Raw genomic sequence first — 21,757 nt, forward strand, 5'->3', positions numbered from 1 at the left:
TTCTACTGATTTGCTGCGCAGTTTTAAAATTCACATTCGCACCCAAATGTGAGATGGCATCCTTTGTGTAACGAACATAATGCTCGCAATTCAGATCCAATGCCACATTTTTGCCAGCACCCCCAGTAAGATTTACAGTTCTGTTCCACATCATTCTGTGGGCCACTCGTGGACTCACCATTGCTCGAATGTCAAATTGTAATTTCAGTGCCTCCAAGCTGTACGTGTGTCTCTGGGGCGTCTTTAAAATGAAGCATTTTAAATTTCCAAAGGCGGCAGGTCCTTTTTCCATCACCCCCTCACAGAGTCTAGGAAGTCACGCTCCAAAAGCCCCATCTTTAGAAAGGCACTGTTATAATTGAAAACACAATCTTCTTCTTGGTGCTGTTCTACAGCACTGGCACCATTTTTGTCTTTGTGATCACACACAGAAATGCCATGGTCCTCATGTTGTCTTTTAAAAGGTGGATGGCTGCACCGTGGCATGTGACACACAATTGGTTGAGGTACAACTGTACTCTGTGGAGGACTCAACATGTTATGAAATTCTGGAGATTCATTGAGAATGTATGTGTCAACAATGTTTAGGATTTGTTCATCAAACCGATCTTGCTTCTCCTCATTTAACAGAAAAGAGGTCGACATGGATACTGGCAAGTCATCCTGTGTGCGTAAAGAGAAATGATGTAGAACAATGGCAATGATCAATGCGTCCAGCACATCTTGAATGAAAGTGTTGCATGGCCTATAGTTGTCCCCCAAAGCTGATTTAGTCACATGGGTCCTGTGGACAACATTCCTCAGGTGGAAAAAAGAACCAAAATCACACTGTGAACTAGGACTGTAGAATCTTTTAAAAATCACATCATTGAAGTTCATGGAACAATGAAAATCCGCAATAACTGGAACAAGTCCTTCCAATCTTTCAAATGATGAGTCTTCATTTGCTTTAGCTCTAATGGCTGCATCAGCATTCTGCTTGGTCAGTTGATCACCAGCTTGTTTTCCTTTTCTAGATCAGAAATGTAAGGAACATATCGCTGTTAGATGTACTGCACTGCTTTCACCATATCTGCAGAAACCTTCTCATCCACCTCAAGAAGTACCATGGGAGTGATTTCAGTTGTTGGGCCATAACGTCACTGTACATATGAGGAATGTGCCACAGTAAAACGTTTGAAAACTGCTTGAATGCGGTGAAACGCTGAACCACTAAACGACCCACCAGTTCTTTAAAGGGCACCTATTATGCCCCTTTTTACAAGATGTAATATTGGTCTCGGGTGTCCCCAGAATGTATTTGGAAAGTTTCAGCTCAAAATACCACACAGTTAATTTATTATAACCATTTGAAAATGTGATTTTTGGGGCCTGATTAAAAATGAGCTGTTTTGGTGTATACATCCTTAAATGCAAATGAGCTGCTTATGTGCTGAGTGGTCTGGCGTCTCCTAGAGGAAGGTTGGATATTGTCAGAGCACAGGAAGTTGTAGACCTTTCCTTGCTGATAATCATCCACATCCCTTTTGTATTTTCAATCAATCAATTTTGTTAAAAACTCTACATACCTCATCTGCTGTAATAGCAGTACCATACCATATACCAATACCGTACTGTATCTGCTGTCTAATGGTATCACGCTCCAAAAGAAAGTCTGATGTTTCGAATCGTGCATAAAAATCATTCAGTTCATCTGCAAATGCTTGATCATCTCCATTTGTATCTATGTGCCTTTTCTTCGCTGCCTTTCCCTATCATTGTAAACATTCCTTGCCATAATTGTTTCAAGTTATTCACCCTCATTTTCGCCTCAATATGCAGTTTATATTTCTGTTTACAACTATTTGTTATCTGTCTAATCTCCTTATGAATTGCTTTCATTTTTAACCTGTCTCCCTGTTCAAAAGCTATCCTTTTCCTGTGCAGTGCAACTTTTAATTCTTTGTTTTGGAAGAAAATACCTAGAGATCAGACCTATTGGAACTTTAATTGAATACATAGCATTGGTAAAGCATACTGAATTTACAGCCCTACAAATGTATTAGGGCCTACTGAAAAAGAATGTATCGAATCAAAATTTCGCAAAGTAGTCTAATGTTAAGAATTCAATTCAATCAACTTTATTAATCCCACAATGGCAATTCTATGGAGCGATTTATGTGCCGAAACCTCACACACAAACAAAACGTGTTTTACTCACACCCAATGATTCACAAACAAACTCAGTGTGGTTTGTAAATACAAAACATCACTCACAAACTAATGCATATTGTTCTGTAAATAAAAAACGTACCTATCAAACAAATACAATATGTTTTACATATACATAGAAATGTATTTCTTCAATAACAAAAATATCCTCCAAGTACAAACTAAAATCTTTCAAGTACAAAACAAAATTCTACAAGTACGAAACAAAAACCTTCAAGTACAAAGCAAAATTCTACAAGGACGAAACAAAAACCTTTAAGTACAAAGCAAAATTCTACAAGTACGAAAAACTGTCACGTGACTATTGGCACTATTTTTCCGCGTCCAACTTAGGCAGATTTTCTCACAAATATATGTTCACGCGGATTTTCTCACAAATGCAGTTGATCAAATTCCTCTTCCAAAACAGTAGATGGCGCACCGGATTAATTTAGCGCTAGTCCTCCCGGGAGAAGCAGTGATTGTTTGAAACGCATTCGTATGAGGTGCCCCTAGGGACATTATTCAGAAATGCCATGCATATACATGTACTTTTCCTCTCACATACACATATGAAACCAAATTCATTCACATACTATAATGAAATGCTCACACACATACAAGTGAAATGCTTTTACACACACAACTGAAACGCTCTCATACATACAAGTAAAAAATATACGCTCACACACACAACTGAAACGCTCACACACACACAACTGAAAAGCTCTCTCACACACAAGTGAAACCCTCACACACACACAACTGAAAATATTACGCTCACACACACACAACTGAAACGCTCACACACACAACTGAAAAGCTCTCACACACACAACTGAAACGCTCCCACACACACAACTGAAACGCTCACACACACACAACTGAAATCCTCTCACACGCACAACTGAAACGCTCACACACACACAACTGAAATCCTCTCTCACACACAGCTGAAATGCTCTCTCACACACAACTGAAACGCTCTCACACATACAAGTGAAATGCTTTTACAAACACAACTGAAACGCTCTCGCTCACACAACTGAAAAGCATTTCGGTTGTGTGTGTGTGAGAGCATTTCCGGTATGTTGTATCCAAGCATTTCAGTAGTGTGTGTGAGAGAGAATTTCAGTTGAAACGGAAGCACATTTCAGTTGAAACGGAAGGTGGTTGAAGTCCCCAGTCCAGTTGGTGGCAGTAGTGCACCTCAAGACTGCTCTGTCTGCTCAACAGCAAAGAACATTAACCGAGGCAGCGGGCTTGCTGAGCACCATATTAGCCTCAGCGGAGTCCATACGAACCCAGGTGGCAATAACCTGCAGTTGGCATTGGCACGCCGCTACGCTGGCGGGTAGGGAAGAGCGAGGCTAGGTGGCTGTCCATCGTGTCCACCACACTTGGAGTTGCAACGGTCGGTTGCTTCCCGAGTGTGGTGGCATTTGACAGGGTTCGTATGGACTCCGCTGAGGCTAATATGGTGCTCAGCAAGCCCGCTGCCTCGGTTAATGTTCTTTGCTGTTGAGCAGACATTGCTGTTACGTTGCGCGATTGCGAGCGAACGAACGGTGCTTTTTTTTTTTTTTTTTTTTTTTACTTTATTCTGAACAATACACAGGACAATAGGTACAGACAACACTACAGATAATGTAACCTGTTCAACAAAATTTAATCAATAGTGTATAGACCAGAGGATAATAACAAATAAATTAATATAATTATAGAAGGGGAAAAAATTTTAAAAAATATGCAGTTCCTTCAGGAGATGAAATGTTCTTGTAGCTTTCATGTTTTCCATGTTTTCTATTGTTTTATAATATAATTTAAAGTCCAAATGAAATGCCTTAAAACAAGGTTGTGAATTAGACCATTTACATTTGTGAATATGGTATTTTCCAAGGATAATAAACAACTGAATGACAAAAATCATTTTTTTTGGACAAACCACAAAAGTCAAAGTATAGCATGACATCAAAAATATTGATTCTGATGTTTACATTCAATTTTGTAATTATATATTCTTCCAAATCAGACCAAAATTGTTTTGTGTACATACAGTGATAAAATAAATGAAAAATTGTCTCCTTATTAGATTGGCAAAAAACACAAGACTCTTCTATGTTTATTTTAAATCTTCTTAAAGTATCTTTAACAGGATAAATTTGAGGCAAATTTTTAAATGAAACTTCTCTCACTTTATTATTAATACAGTATTTGTGACGAACGGTGCTTTGTGAAAGGTGCGCGGCTGCGCGCGTTTTTACTTTCTACAGCTTCTAGTTCTTCGTCTTGAGGTGCACTACTGCCACCAACTGGACTGGGGACTTCAACCACCTTCCGTTTCAACTGAAATGTGCTTCCGTTTCAACTGAAATTCTCTCTCACACACACTACTGAAATGCTTGCATACAACATACCGGAAATGCTCTCACACACACTACTGAAATGCTTGCATACAACATACCGGAAATGCTCTCACACACACTACTGAAATGCTTGCATACAACATACTGAAATGCTCTCACACACACACAACCGAAATGCTTTTCAGTTGTGTGAGCGAGAGCGTTTCAGTTGTGTTTGTAAAAGCATTTCACTTGTATGTGTGAGAGCGTTTCAGTTGTGTGTGAGAGAGCATTTCAGCTGTGTGTGAGAGAGGATTTCAGTTGTGTGTGTGTGTGAGCGTTTCAGTTGTGCGTGTGAGAGGATTTCAGTTGTGTGTGTGTGAGCGTTTCAGTTGTGTGTGTGGGAGCGTTTCAGTTGTGTGTGTGAGAGCTTTTCAGTTGTGTGTGTGTGAGCGTTTCAGTTGTGTGTGTGTGAGCGTAATATTTTCAGTTGTGTGTGTGGGAGCGTTTCAGTTGTGTGTGAGAGAGCTTTTCAGTTGTGTGTGTGTGAGCGTTTCAGTTGTGTGTGTGAGCGTATATTTTTTACTTGTATGTATGAGAGCGTTTCAGTTGTGTGTGTAAAAGCATTTCACTTGTATGTGTGTGAGCATTTCATTATAGTATGTGAATGAATTTGGTTTCATATGTGTATGTGAGAGGAAAAGTACATGTATATGCATGGCATTTCTGAATAATGTCCCTAGGGGCACCTCATACGTTCGAGCTTCCCTTTGCCACAGCGGTGAAAATGAGCGGTGAACAACAGGTGAGTTATGTCTTACAGTCTCTATAATTTACCTTTTGAGGTTTTCTTTGCCAAATGATTATTACATATATAGACAGAAATCCGCATTAGTACTCTCTCTAGGATAGGGGAATCTATAAGCTGAAAGCTCTGCCATCATATGTTGCTTTTTATATTTTTTTCAACACCAGACTCGTTCAAAATGACTAAATTAATATGTATACACAGAACGAGTCTATTTCTTTCGTTCTCCATAGATGTATGAGAACAATAAATTTAATTGAAAGGAGGATTTAATTTTTCTTTCTAAAATAACCATTTGGGCACTACATAGGTCACCGGCAAGTTAAGAAACAATTGTATATTTTTTGTTTCGTTCATTAATTATTTTATTACATTAACAAGGTTGTCAGTGGACGGGTAGCTACAGAGTGAAATATGTTTTTATCATGTTTTTTAATTATTCCATTAAAGGTTTCTAATGGTACTCAAAGTACCACTGTAGTGTACCACCCTTTCTAAAACATTACAGTCTTGTATTCTATATTACATTTTGTTTAAACCATTTACACGTTTTTTTTATTATTAATGTTTAATATATTGCAGTTAAAATCAATAACTATCTGTCTGTGTCTGTCCATTGATGTCCCAGGTGGTTCGCATAATGATGGAGCGGCTTCGATCTCGACTTGAGCACATTCTCAATCGGCAACCTCTGGACCTAGACTATTTACAGTTCATATGCACACAGGAGATGGTGTTGTTCAGTGCATTTTCTGATCAGATTTATCTTCCTGAGAGTATTGTGAATGGTCTAGCAGAACTGTACAGATTAGTAACTGAGGAAAATCAAATCAAGTCGTGGAAGTGTTCATTCAAGTCACTCATGGAGCAGCTGGACGTCCACGCTTTGATGTGTCGCATGATTACCTGCTGCATCTACTCCATCAAGGTCTCACTGTGTCATGCATTGCCAGTGTTCTCGGAGTGTCTAGGCGGACAGTGTACAGACGAATGGCAGATTTAAACATCACTGTTCGAGGTCTTTACAGCACTTTATCAGACGCAGAACTTGATAACCTTGTTGGTGAAATCAAAGAAAGCATGCCACATGCAGGTTATCGGCTTGTTAAGGGGAGTTTGCAAGCCAGAGGTCATAGGGTTCAGTGGGAGAGAGTTAAGGCCTCAATGCATCGTGTTGACACCATGGGTATCCTTTCCCGTTTGAACATGCTAGGGTGTGTTGTGCGGCGCAAATACTCCGTTCCTGGACCAAAAGCACTTGTACACATCGATACCAACCACAAACTGATCCGGTGAGTGAGTGTCTATCTGTCCCTGTATCTTCCTTTCTGTATCAATCAATCTATCTCAAACTTGTCAGTGTAGGTGATTTGGTTGTTTTAAAAAAAAGCTTAATTCTAAAATGAGTTGTCTATTGAATAACTAGGTACACTATTGTCATCTTTGGTGGCATTGATGGATTTTCCAGAAAGGTAATAATATCTTATAAAAAACACTTTTTAACACAAGGTCAGCTTGACCAAACACGTTTAACTCATTTTATCTCCTGCTTTTTTCCCCGATAGATCATGTACCTAGGTGCCGCAAATAACAATCTGTCATCTACAGCCTTGGCTTTCTTCCAGCAGTCCATTGAACATTATGGATTTCCACTGAGGTATTTTAATAAACAACCAAAACAACTATAGATGCAGCAACATCTCAATAGGAAATGCCCACTCACATAATAACATACTGTTCCTCTGCATTTAAACTGTAAGGTGCGCTAAATCGAACCAATGGTGGTATTCAATCAGCGGTCGAAGTTCTCACGTGTGTTCCATCTTTTCTCATGGTAAAGGGATTTTGATTAAATCCAATACATTTTCTCAAGCATTAAAGGATAGATCTATCCTATAGATAGATCTATCTCTATATCTATCTCAAGTGGAAAATGTAAAGTTTAAATGCAGAGGAACACTCACATGTGTACTGTATGAGTGTGTGTTTAGTCTTTCGGTTAACATTAAACTGTATTGAGCTGAATTTTTACATGCTGCAGTTTTCAGAGTTTTATTTGGGTGTCCAAATAAAACTGACATGTCTGACATGTATAAAGGGTTAGTTCACCCACAAATTATCATTTTTTTTCATCATTTACTGACTCTCATGTCTTTCCAAACAGTATGACTTACTTTCTTCTGTGGAATATAAACAATGTGTTGTTAATAACACTGTTTTGATTCCCATTTATGGACAAGAAAGTCAATGGGAATTTAAACTGTTTTCTTACTGACATTCTTCAAGATTCTTATTTTGTATTCCACATAAGAAAGACAATCATGCAGATTATTTAACAACATAATGGTGAGTAAATTATGAAATAATATCATTTTTGGGTTAACTATCCTGACTATTTTTATGTGAAGTGACATAAAAAAGGCTTTGACAGGAAATTGTTGGAAATGCTGCATGTATTCACTTCTTATATTTATGTTTAGCATGATTACTGTTTATCAATTATTCTTTAGAGTAAGAGGTGACCATGGCGTAGAGAATGTCGACATAGCACGTCTGATGTTCACCGTACGGGGCACAGGAAGGTCCAGCTTTATTGCTGGAAAGAGCGTCCACAATCAGAGGCAGGTAGTTTTTCCTCTTCTCTTCGAATGTATTGCTATGGTCTTTTTTTGTTGCTTTTGATGTTTGTAGGACTTTGGTTGTCTATAGGATAAATTTTGTTTAAAGATTAATTGCTTTTAAATGGCAGATGTATCATGTTTCCTGACATTATATTAGGGTCTTAAAAATATAATTCTAATGAGACTCGTAAAAGTATAATTGTACTTTATCTGTTAATCACTTAAAAAAAATGGTAGTGGCACTTTTAATTATTTGCCATACCTTTCTTAGATAAAAGTAATGATGTATCTACATGAAACAATATGTTTGGAATGAGACTAAATTAATTTAAATAAAAATTTACATTGACAATAATTCATTATAAAATATCACTTTTTCAGGATTGAGAGACTGTGGAGAGACGTGTGGTGTGCTGTAACCACCATATACTATAGTGTGCTGCACTCACTGGAAGATGATGGGTTCTTTGACCTATCTAACAACATGCATCTTTTTAGTTGCCATTATGTGTTCTTGCCCAGAATACAAGCTAGCCTGGACGCATTTCATAATGGATGGGATAACCACCCTATTCGAACCGAGGGGAACATGACACCCAATCAGCTCTGGGAGATGGGAAGCATGCGGTGGCAGAGCCAGAGTTTGAAGACACTGAGGTAACAAAATGGCATCAAACAAATCGCTGCAACAAGATTAAAAAGCGTAAGCTATTCTAGCTTTTGTAGAAGATGGAAATTTGACCTTGCTGACCCAGCTATTGTTATTCAGATATTTTGTTAATGGGGTCATGAACTGGCTTTTTATATTGTTGTTTGAGGTCAACTTATGACGTTCGCTTGGTTTTTGCATTCAAAAACATCAAAATGAATAAGTAATAGGCTATTTACTACCCAAGTTTTGAGCCTAGCTCAACAGTTCTTGGTTTTTATGGGCGTCTGCACTGAAGACTTGGAAGTAAACGCCCACTGATGTGAGTGGATAACAGTTTTGCATATTATAATGAGCTATGTGTGTAATGCGTGAATTGGTGGGCAGGGCAAAACCAGCCGTGTTGAAGTAGGCGTTGATCATCTGCTGTGGGGGTGGTGTTTTATCCTCTTTGACAGAGCCGAGTTTGCTGAGCCTGGTGTCAATAAAAGCTTTGATTGGACTAACAAGGATGTTTTCAGTTTCGAAACTTACAGGATATTCTTATAATATGATGACCTCTTAGATGTCAAAAGCTCAAGGAAAATTTGATTTCTCAGTTCATCGCCCCTTTAAGCTATGTTATATTACTTGCTGATATAAATTTATTTATAAATAAAATACTGATTAATCCGTTTTAGGAACTGTCCCTTCAACACCTTGACTGGGAAGATTGTGGCCTGCCTTATGATTCACTACATGGAGTCATTGTTCCCATGGCTGACAGCCTGTTGACCCCAGAAGAGCTAGCAGGACTTCAAGCAGCCATTGATCCCATGGGACCCTCAACATCATATGGCAGAGATATCTATCTGGCAACCACTCACTACATACAGCACATACTGGGCAAACACTGAAGAACCGTTTTATTGTTTTTCTTTTCAACCTTTTGTCCATGTTGAATTTTAAGTAAACAAAAAGACTTACTGTATGTAAAAATACAAAAACTACAGTTATGTCATTAACAGGTTTATAACATATCACTGCATAAACAGTGAAGAACAGTTTGGTAATTATTTTCAACCTCTGTAGTGCTTTTATTTTTTCAAATAAATCAAGTAAAAAAAAGTGTCTGTGACTGCACATGTTAAAAAAAACAAAAAACTGAAATTAATAACTATATAAACAATTCCACCACACTATCCATGAACATGGTTCGATAGAATCAATGGATATAGATGGTTAATAGAACAAGAAATAGACCTAAACTGTTAAAGAACTGTTGCACCACTATTACACCAGCCCAAATCCTGTATTGACTGTATTTATGCATGCAAGTAATTCTTTCTTGAATGCTGTGTAATCAGTGTATCGGGATGGAAGACGTAGGGTCTCAAAACATGTGGATGCCTTGGGGAGGTTAACTCTGGATACCTCCAGTTTGAGGGAAGTAGTGGGAACCTCCCAACCGACCCAGAATTTGACAAGGGCCTTCAGCTCATGACTGGAGGCTGTGAATATATTAGTGACAATTTCAAAAAATAAACATATCCAAATGTTTCTATTTATTTCCATTAATAGCATATTGGCTGATGCATTTTTATCATGCATCTAAAAATGTTACAATATATATATATATATTTATATATATGTGTGCACTGTCTAAATGATCCATAGTGTCACATTTATATGTGTGTGTGTGTGTGTGTGTATATATATATATATATATATATATATATATATATATAGGCTATATTGTATTTCTATATGTAGCTGCTGTTGTGCGTTTCTAAATCATTTCTGCATTCCTTCAATGTTATATAAAATTTTAGAGGACTTTAAGCCAGGCTAGAGTAGGCGCCCTCATGGAGAAGGGGGGCGGGTAATATCGCGAGCGGGCGGGGGCGCCATGAGCGCTGAGCGAGCAGGTACGAGAAGTGAGTTGTCGACGAAAAAGATGGATAAAACAAAATGCTGTGGGGCTAAAAATAGAAAAAGAAAGAGAGAAAAGGAGATGGCATGTCAATTGATCCATTTGTTTGTTTGTTTTTGTTTTGTTTTTTGCTTAATTGGCGGCGCTGTGCTGGTGTAATGCATTGGTCAAAAAAAGTCAGCTTTAGTTTTTTCTTTCTCACACACTGGCCCATAGTGCAAAACTAATTATGAAAGTTTCCTTTATTTTTCAGTGCATTTGTTTTACAATAGCCTTTATGGCTATTACTAGTATCATGGGATTAATATTATAACTATTATTATAATGTAGACAGACACTAACTAAAAGGAAGATTTTTCTTTGTTTAATTTGCACCCTGAATATGGGTTGGAGCTTTTAATTTTGAACTCTCAAAGTGCACCAGACTGCTGAATTTAACATTACAGAACGCTAAAATTGTTGCTGCATACCCTTCTGAAACTGGGTAGTTACGCCCCTGGTTAGGCTACTGTGGGTTCATTGTGCAAAAACCATTTGCCTTGTGCTATTACTTTCCCCTTATTCTAGCCAATTGTAATGCAATTATCTAACATTACTGTATTATATGCTGTTGAACACATTTGGTTCAGCTGTAATAAATTCCATTTAAAATATATCGATTACTGTAATAATTCATGTTCTGTGATATTTATTAGTCTGGATGTGTTTTTCGTTGGAATCCTGTGAAACATCATGGTATTACCCAGTCTCCCCTGTTTATTGTCGCAGCTACAATACAATGAACACCCACGATTGTAAACTATGCTTTTACATTCTAGTAATTGCTGACTCTATTACTCCAACTCTGAACGAACTCTCTGCTCCTCACCACAGTGCGTCTCAGGTGCAGTGGGAATCATTCCGCCCAAGTAGCAGTGCTTCGCCTTCTGAGAATATATTTCAGTAATTATACGTTTAAAAGATGGCTGTGTCTCATATGACCTTGTTATTTGTACACTCTGTGACTATAAAAACCTCATCATGTAAATAGAAAAATGTTTGCGTACTTTTGTCTCTTATTTGGGATTAGTATGCCAGCTGTATTTACATCCAGTGTTTGTGAGAGAAACTTTCATATGCCCTGTTTGTGAAACACTGGGTGTGTCCCGCATCGGAGAACCCACAAGTTATAAGAAAAGTCATCATCGGACGACCATGGACTACACAGAAGTGAGAGTGAAAACCTGTGGGTGTTTGTGTGTGTGTGTGTGTGTGTGTGTGTGGGGGGGGGGGGGGTCTTATTTGCACTCTTGATGTTTTAGTGTCAACCCTTCATTGCTGTACACTTTTTTCTGCACAGTTGCTGATCTTTAAACGACTTTAAACGACACCAGACGATGAATAAGGGTCTTATTAAAAATAATAAAAATAATAAATCATTTTAAAAAAGAAAAAAAAAGAATAAGGATCTTATCTAGCGAAACGGTCATTTAAAAAAAATAACAAAGTTTAAGTTTTATAAGCACAAATGCTCGCCTTGCTCTGTTCTGTGATGAGCGTTCGTGACTCTCCTGTTCAAACTCGTTCATCAAAATGAACAAATCTTTTTCATGCCCCTTGATAAGACACTTATTCATCGTCTGGTGTCGTTTAAAGCCCTTTGAAGCTGCACTGAAGCGGTCTTTTGGACCTTGAACCGTTTGGTGCCCATTGAAGTCCATTATATGGAGAAAATCCTGGAATGTTTTCATCAAAAACCTTAATTACTTTTTGACTGAAGAAAGAAAGACATGGACATCTTGGATGACATGGGGGTGAGTAAATTATCAGCAAACGTTCTTTTAAAAGTGAACTACTATTTTAACAAAGAGGTGTGTATTGTGCACCTTCAGTCATCTATCCCTTTCTCTAAATAATTTTTTTTGCCTTTTCTTTATGTTCAGGACCCAAAGGCCACCATTGTGGGTATTATTTGCAGGGTTCATACAGATACCATAAATTGAAATTCCAGCGATTTCAAGGAGTTTTCAAGCTCTATTTTGGGGTTTCAAGGACTACAATTTAATTACAAAACTACACTTATCAGTCTTTCATTTCTTTCAAATTCTAAAAATTTAATAAAAGAAAGCCCCTATATTTCACACATCAAGTTTTTATGGCTCATAAATGAAAGTAAATGATACCTAAGATGGACAAATGAATTTAAACTTTTACAATTTCTAATCTTACCTCTGTATTGTGCCATTAATTCGCTCCACTAACCCATTGGTTTGTGGATGGTACGGTGAACACAGACTGCGCTGTATACCGAACAAAGAACAAACTTCTTTGTTGATCTGGAGAAAATAAATGTATCGGTATAATAAAAAATACATAACAATATTAATAATAAATTAAACAATTGAGCAAATGCAAATACAAACCTGATTCACAAACTCCCTGCCTTGGTCTGTGAGTATTCGTTTCGGCGCCCCGAAACGATAAAACATTTTTACAACACACGTTGTAACTTCCTCGGCTGTTTTGGAGGCAAGTGGATAAGCCTCCACCCACTTTGTAAAATAATCTATCAGTACACAAATGTACTGATTCCCGCTCGAAGTGATTGACAACTTGCCAATTAAGTCCATGCCTACCAACTCCCATGGTTCAGTCACCTACACAAACAAAGCAGGCAATGTATTTTTGGACAACATTTTTTTTTTTTTTGAAGAAGAAGAAGAAGAAGAAGAAGAAGAAGAAGACGACACAATTATTGGAGTGTATTCTTCCTGGAGTTTGATGGGTCTATTCGCCTGGCACGCAGAACACAGTTTAATCTGAAGAGAGGAATAAAAAACATTATTCAGTATTTATTTCATTTTTTATAGGAACTGGCACTGTTTATACAATGTAACAAAATGTCAGTAAAACTCACCCAGTTTTCGATATCAACTGACATCCCAGGCCAATAATATCTGCTAGAAATGGCATTAATTGTCTTCTCCTTGCCACTATGCCCACCTGCCTCACTGGCATGGAATTCTTTGAAAATGCTGTCTGCTTCTGCAGCACCCCTGACCACCTTCACTTTCAACTGTTTGTCTGTGCCCTTATGGCGGATATAAAAAAGTTCTCCATCTATACAAAAAAATAAATAAATAAATCATCGATGGCAAATGGGAGGGGGGGGGGGGTCTTAGAATAAAACTTTACTCTAGTTTTCACTGTAATATTGTGATCATATCAGATTATTGTTTTGAATTGGGAGCAAGGACTGTGTGTGTGTTTGTGTGTGCGCGCACTGTGTGTGTGTGTGCGTGTGCGTGTGTGTGTGTTGAATGGATATTATGCAGTGCAGGATAAGATCATGTTTCTCATGTGAAAAGAATGTTTGTCTCAATATTGTTTGTGTGTTTCAGTGCTTGTGTGTGTGCATGTGTGTTTTGGGTAGCGTGTGTAATAAGTCATACGAAATGTGAAAATATGTGAAATTAAATGTGAATTTTTGTCGGTCTGAAGTGACTGAAGAGCACCTGAGGGTAATATTAACAAAATTGTCTTTTAATTTCATGTGTTCTTCAACCACATTATTTTAATGTATGTGTTATGACTTTTGAACAAGTGTGGCCCGGTGTGAATATTAGTGACAACACTAGACACAGGGATTTAAATTATCTGTGGGATCGTTTATTCCAGACTGCACTTGAAACAGCGCAGCGTTAACTATGCAAATATGTGATACTAGACAGGAAAGCTTGTTACATTGGTTGGAATCAATAAAGATATTTTGTTATCAACTCTAGTCTCTCTTGTCTTTCTGTTCTCAGTCACCACATTAACAAATAAACTACTGGAATCTAATTAACATAGACAACGATAGTGGACTCGTATTCTGAAAAACACATACACAGATTGTTACAAGATTTGTCAACACAGAATACAAAATAAAGCTGCTTATCTTACATAAAAGATGCATGAAAAATGTAAAAATGAAGTTACATTTCCAGTAACATTAATACATTCTAATATTCCACAAAGAAATAATCAAATGACTCTTATTATAATAATCAAATTAAACTTACTGTTCATCAACACACTTTATAGCATGTACACACTGTCACATTGAATGCTGAACTCAATTCTCCTTCTGAAACAGCAATAAACACAGTATAACACTTATTTAACAATCAACCGATTGCCATAAACACACGTATAAGCAGCAAACACTTTTTTTAGGATTAATTAATTAACAACACTCACTCTGTTGCTTCACACTCGGCCTGGAAACACTCAGGAGGCCTTAAGAATACTCCTCTCCCCTCTTTAATCAACCAAAATGATCACTAATCACTTAATGTTCAGATTACATCATACACAACAAAATATTCTCAATAATAAACTGACATTAGTTATGATTAATCACTCACGCTTCGAGATTTATTGTCGATCGGATTTCTCCACATAGGTATGCATCTCGAGTCGACAGAATTTCAAAGTTCCCTCAGCACAACACACAATCCTCACAACACACTAAGAGAGACTTCCAAGTTACTATATGTGCTTTTTTTGTTATTTTAACAGTAACATCGGCGTCTAATGGCCTCAGGACTCCACCGCATGAGCCGCACTTCAAATCACGTTGTGACCACGCGCTGTACACAGCAGAATCTCGCGATTCTTCCAGAATGTCACACATCGCGTTTCTTAAAGGGCTAGCGTACTATTCCATCAATTAATGAGAAAACCCTGGAACAGTCTGTGGTGTAACTTCCCTTATCCTAGAGCATTAGTTAACCAGTGCAGTAATTGGTTTGATAACTTTTGACCTGGTTACACAAGTTTTCAAGTTTTTTTAGTCACCTCCACAAGCATAAAAGTCTGTATTTAAATGTCAGTCAGAAGAAACATGAGATAAACTTTGTTTGCAAACACTGAACAACAGTTAAATGATGAGCGCTGAGCGCGTCTGACTCTGGCACAGGCAGGTTTGAATGGGCAATGACGCCTCTGGCCAGTGTTGCCAGATTGAAAATATCAAAGTATCGTACCAGAAGCTCAAAATTATCGTATTTGGAAGAAAATGATCGTACACACGTCAAAGGGGGGGGGGGGGTTATATAATATATAATCTATATTAGATTATAATCTTATATAGATTATAACAATATATATAATCTATATTATAATATCTATAATATTAAATATTATAGATAGAATATTATATATCTATAATATTCTATAATACTCTGATGTTCTGTAATAGCTTCCTCTGTAAAATACTATAGTATTTTTATAAAAGGAATTACGTAATATTTTGTATAATATTGTATAATATTTTGTCCTAAAATACTACAAGATTCGTTTTTCCTAAGGGATGTCTCATTCACATTAGCGTTATTAGCTTAAGGTTATCAGCTCAATACAGAGTGAGAGTGCAGTCTGTGAGAATTCGGATTCTGTCAGCAAAACCCCTCGGCAATTTCGAGGTTACTGATCACCGTTTTACAAAAGGATTAATAGTTTGGAGTGAAGGTTACGTACAGTTGTTAAGTGACAAGGTTTTGTGGACTTACAATAACTTATATCAACTTAGTTGATTGAGTTAGGCTTATGTTACCAGTAGCTACCACGATGTCTTACCTGGAGATTCAACCAGATAATAGTCTGGAAACGACACCTCCGGCCATTTGGTGGGTCATTGACCCAGTTTTTAATTAAATAAAGGCAATCATAACCTATTACAGTTCATTTTGCAATGTACCGTTGCCGGTCGGCAGCCGTCAATGACTCGCAATATGACATTTTTGTCTTTCAAATACATACGCTGCTTTCCCCCACCACGCCCCCCAACTATGACGCGTTGCCGCGAGAGTCGACTGGATTGATGACGGGAGCGGGGGAGACGCACGCAGTCTCTCCCTCATACCGTGCTCTCTCGCCTTCATTTTCTCCTCACAAGCATGACGTAAATCAACAGCTAGATCAATGAGTATAGAAGCACTATGATTATGACCCCCGATCACAAAAATCTGAAATTATCGTACATTATGGGATTTTTTTCATTATTGATCGTACATCGTACAGAGGTCAAAATTATCGTACAAATACGATAATTATCGTACATCTGGCAACACTGCCTCTGGCTGTTGTGAAAATTGGACACCTGCAGCGCTAACATTTGTTTTTATAATAATAGCGATGCCAAATGTTGTCGGATACATACAAAATATAAATAACTGTAAGTTACAGTGTCTTACCCTGGACAACATAGTGATGAGCGCGTCGCCGAATTACATATTTTTCTGCTTTCAATAATTTCTCTAGCTAGTCCAAAACTTTGAAAAAGGTACGCTCCACCAGCGGGGAGTCCCCCTGCGGACGGCGGTCCCCGGACGAGCGCGCCGGCCCCCCGAAATTTTTGGGGGTCCGGCCGATGGCGCCCCCGGGCCTCGCCCGGCGCTGGGGGGCGCGCGGGCGGGCGGGGCGGGCCCCGAGCCCCCCGGGGGGCCGACGGGAGCGGCCCGAAGCCAGGGGGGCGCGGGGGCAGTTCCGCCTCGACCCCCACGGGGGAGCCGTCCCCGGAACGTCCCGCGAACCCACTAAACGTCCGACCGGCCACCGCTCCCACAGGGGGTCCGGTGACCCGCCCCCGGACCCCCGCCCCCGTCCCGCGGACCCACTATTCGTCCGACAACCCACTAAATCGGGGGAACGTCTCGGGAACGCCCCCCGCCCGCCCCCGGCCACGCCCCCGTCCCGCGGACCCACTATTCGTCCAATAACCCACTATATTTACCAAACGTCTCGGGAACGCCCCCCGGCCACGCCCCCGTCCCACGGACCCACTATTCGTCCAATAACCCACTATATTTGCGAAAACGTCCCGGGACCACTCCCGGGCCACGCCCCCGTCCCACGGACCCACTATTCGTCCAATAACCCGCTTTTTTTTTTTTTTTTTTCCCCGGTCGGCCCGACGCGCAGCGATCGGACGCGGCCCCGCCGCCGATCCGTCGGGTGGGGATTTGGGCCGCGTTTTCGATAGACGTTTCGATCGGAGTTCCGGTCGTGACGAAAACCACTCGTCTGCGCTCGGCCGGGGCCCCCGAGTCCGTGGCACCGAGCGCCGTCCCATAATTCCACTGTCCACGAACCCACTATGTGTCCAATAACCCGCTATTTTCAAATGTACTAACCCCAGCCTCCATGCAATAAGCTGCAAATGGACAGAATCCCACCTGCAACCTATCCCACTGTCCAATAACCCACTATTTGTCCAATAACCCACTATTTTCAAATGTACTAACCTCAGCCTCCATGCAATAAGCTGCAAATGGACAGAATCCCACTTGCAATCTATCCCACTGTCCAATAACCCACTATTTGTCCAATAACCAACTGTCCAAGAACCCACTTTTTGTCCAATAACCCACTATTTTCAAATGTACTAACCCCAGCCTCCTTGCAATAAGCTGCAAATGGACAGAATCCCACCTGCAATCTATCCCACTGTCCAATAACCCACTATTTGTCCAATAACCCACTATTTTTCAAATGTACTAACCTCAGCCTCCATGCAATAAGCTGCAAATGGACAGAATCCCACTTGCAATCTATCCCACTGTCCAATAACCCACTATTTGTCCAATAACCAACTGTCCAAGAACCCACTTTTTGTCCAATAACCCACTATTTTCAAATGTACTAACCCCAGCCTCCATGCAATAAGCTGCAAATGGACAGAATCCCACCTGCAATCTATCCCACTGTCCAATAACCCACTATTTGTCCAATAACCCACTATTTTTCAAATGTACTAACCAAGGTTATTATAGTTTTGCATTTTTCATTAGTTTTTATTTTTATTTCGTTTTGAATTTTTGTTTTCAAATTCAGTTTAGTTTTAATTAGTTTTAAAAGTGGGTTTGCTAGTTTAGTTTAGTTTCTATTTTTTGAAAATGCTTAGTTTTAGTTTAGTTTTTATTAGTTTTAGTGTTAGTTTTAGTCTTTTTTTTGTAGTTTGGGTTATTTGTCAGGGGCAAGGTTGAAAAAGGTCAGAAAAAGAATTGTGTAACAATAACTCAACAAAAACATCATACAATTTTAGAAATATCTATTCAACATTAAAACCAGTACATAAAATGAAGCCTACAATGTGAAAATCCTTTACCGTAACAATCTAGATATCTTCTATAAAAAAATCCCACAGCTTTACAATTTCCACACCTTATACTAAATTTACCCTATACAACACTAATCTGGACTGAAGCAGCAAACAGTCAGTGTAAGAGTAAAATAATGACATAACATTATTTAATATTTGAATCACAGCTTATAGAGTTTTTTGACACCGACAACCAAGCAGCAAGGCTGCAACCAGGGTCTGAAAACTAGTGAGGTAATAATAGTTAATAATTACCTCACAATAATTAGTAATATAATAATGGTTAGGCTATTGGACCCACATTTCCCCATGGACATGAAGGGATTTTTTAAAGGAATTACCATATATATATATATATATATATATATATATATATATATATATATATATATTATATTAACTATTAAATGGCACTTTCTGGAGAGTTTTGTGCAAAGAAACAGAATAAAAGTAGGTCTAAATAAATTGCTAGTAGAATAGATTGCTAGTTGAGAAACACTACTTTAATTATTGCATTTATGATGACTATGTGAAACGTTAACAAAGCATGAGCTGTCTTCCAGCTGGCCAGTAAGGTTATTTTGGCAAATTTTATTCTGTAACATACAGATCTGTATTATGCTATTGTTTTTACAGATAATCACAATGATCATTGCGTTTGGTGTGGTTGCCTTATGCAATTGCAGTTTGTCTATAAGCTTTTTTTATTAACGCAGACAGTAAAATGTTGCCAGATATTGCTACGAAAAACAAGCAAATAATATAATAACAATTCGAAATTATTTCAAAGCTTGTGTTTTGGAAATAAGATTAATATATCACTAACACTAACATGCAACTTTCCACTATAATAACTTCCTAAAGTGTCACAAAAAATCCGAAAAACAGGTCCAGAAGATTACCGCACCATTCGATTAGGTGGATCTGGCAACACAGAGGCTACACTAACGCCCTCATTCACAATGCGTTCTCAAGCCCCCTTCACTGCGCTAGCTTCTCGCTGCAACATGAATTGCAAACACACAGGTGGTCTAAACATGGCTAATTAATCATTCACATAATCATTCAATCATGCCATTCCATTTTTGAATGTAAAAAAAACATGGCCAAGGTCCGGACTGGTTAGCCACGGCCATGCCCACTGCCCAGCAGCATTTTACCTCAAAATTGCAACTAAGTCAGTAACTTTCTAACGAAGGCTCAATCGCTTCTCGGGTTGACATTAACATATTTTTACACCACCTTTTAATGTGTGATTGTGTAAAATGTTCATCATGAGATACCAACCTTTCGCGAACTTGCTTTTAACATTGATCGAACCCTCGTTTTCATAGAGACGCGGTGTGCATTGCACTGAGGGGAGGGGCTGTGTGTGTGCGTGCATTTGAGAGAGAGACGGAGGGAGAGAGCGTTACAGGGAAATGAAATGCAACGAATACACTGCGTGTTTTAAATAGTGTTAAAGACGAAAACTAAGGACATTTGCTCTATAATTTTATTTTATTTTAGTTAGTTTTGCAAACACACATTACAGTTTTAGTTAGTTATAGTTTTTTTGTAATGGCTCGTTTTTATTTTTATTTCAGTTAACGACAATGTTTTTTCCCATCTAGTTTTCGTTTTTTCGTTAGTTTTCGTTAACGATTATAACCTTGGTACTAACCTCAGCCTCCATGCAATAAGCTGCAAATGGACAGAATCCCACTTGCAATCTATCCCACTGTCCAATAACCCACTATTTGTCCAATAACCAACTGTCCAAGAACCCACTTTTTGTCCAATAACCCACTATTTTCAAATGTACTAACCCCAGCCTCCATGCAATAAGCTGCAAATGGACAGAATCCCACCTGCAACCTATCCCACTGTCCAATAACCCACTATTTGTCCAATAACCCACTATTTTTCAAATGTACTAACCTCAGCCTCCATGCAATAAGCTGCAAATGGACAGAATCCCACCTGCAATCTATCCCACTGTCCAATAACCCACTATTTGTCCAATAACCCACTATTTTCAAATGTACTAACCCCAGCCTCCATGCAATAAGCTGCAAATGGACAGAATCCCACCTGCAATCTATCCCACTGTCCAATAACCCACTATTTGTCCAATAACCCACTATTTTTCAAATGTACTAACCCCAGCCTCCATGCAATAAGCTGCAAATGGACAGAATCCCACCTGCAATCTATCCCACTGTCCAATAACCCACTATTTGTCCAATAACCCACTATTTTCAAATGTACTAACCCCAGCCTCCATGCAATAAGCTGCAAATGGACAGAATCCCACCTGCAATCTATCCCACTGTCCAATAACCCACTATTTGTCCAATAACCCACTATTTTTCAAATGTACTAACCTCAGCCTCCATGCAATAAGCTGCAAATGGACAGAATCCCACTTGCAATCTATCCCACTGTCCAATAACCCACTATTTGTCCAATAACCAACTGTCCAAGAACCCACTTTTTGTCCAATAACCCACTATTTTAGAAATATACTACCCGAAAACCCATTGAATAGATTGCCGGCGGGATTCTGTCCATTTGCAGCTTATTGCATGATGGTCCGGGTAAGTACATTTGAAAAATAGTGGGTTATTGGACAAATAGTGTGTATTTGGACAGTGGTTTTTAAGCTTAGCTTTCAAGATATTTGGATGAAAACTACTTTCCTGCACTCAGCTGGGGCCCCTGAGTCTGTAGAACCAAGTGCCATCCCATAATTCCACTGTCCAAGAACCCACTATGTGTCCAATAACCCACTGTTTTTCAAATGTACTACCCGAAAACCCATGCAATAAATTGCCGGCGGGATTCTGTCCATTTGCAGCTTATTGCATGATGGTCCGGGTAAGTACATTTGAAAAATAGTGGGTTATTGGACAAATAGTGTGTATTTGGACAGTGGTTTTTAGGCTTAGCTTTCAAGATATTTGGATGAAAACTACTTTCCTGCACTCAGCTGGGGCCCCTGAGTCTGTAGCACCAAGCACCATCCCATAATTCCACTGTCCACGAACCCACTATGTGTCCAATAACCCACTATTTTTGAAATCTACTAACCCCTATCTTCATGCAATAAGCTGCGAATGGACAGA

The 21,757-nt window shown here is 38.9% G+C and overlaps 1 long non-coding RNA gene and 2 pseudogenes across 3 annotated transcripts; 1 reads left to right on the plus strand and 2 right to left on the minus strand.

The window, feature by feature from the left end:
* Window positions 1-2: 2 nt before the first annotated feature.
* Window positions 3-1,150, minus strand: LOC148997716 (uncharacterized; annotated as a pseudogene).
* Window positions 1,151-4,689: 3,539 nt separating this feature from the next.
* On the plus strand, window positions 4,690-8,199 carry LOC148997717 (uncharacterized; annotated as a pseudogene). The gene is made up of 4 exons (XR_016146374.1): window positions 4,690-5,340; window positions 5,972-6,635; window positions 6,909-7,000; window positions 7,854-8,199. The product of XR_016146374.1 is annotated as an uncharacterized LOC148997717 (transcript).
* A 5,952-nt stretch (window positions 8,200-14,151) lies between these two features.
* On the minus strand, window positions 14,152-15,315 carry LOC120469531 (uncharacterized). Of its 2 annotated transcripts, XR_016146388.1 has the most exons (4): window positions 14,914-15,315; window positions 14,747-14,807; window positions 14,569-14,633; window positions 14,152-14,378 (listed from the first exon to the last, which is right to left on the minus strand). It is a non-coding gene; the product is annotated as an uncharacterized LOC120469531 (long non-coding RNA). The 2 variants fall into 2 exon arrangements; XR_016146387.1 differs by having other exon boundaries at window positions 14,747-15,315.
* Between the last annotated feature and the right edge of the window lie 6,442 nt (window positions 15,316-21,757).

This window comes from Pimephales promelas, chromosome 2, assembly GCF_988280905.1.
Source record: "Pimephales promelas chromosome 2, fPimPro1.hap1.1, whole genome shotgun sequence".
Classification (NCBI taxonomy): domain Eukaryota; kingdom Metazoa; phylum Chordata; class Actinopteri; order Cypriniformes; family Leuciscidae; genus Pimephales; species Pimephales promelas.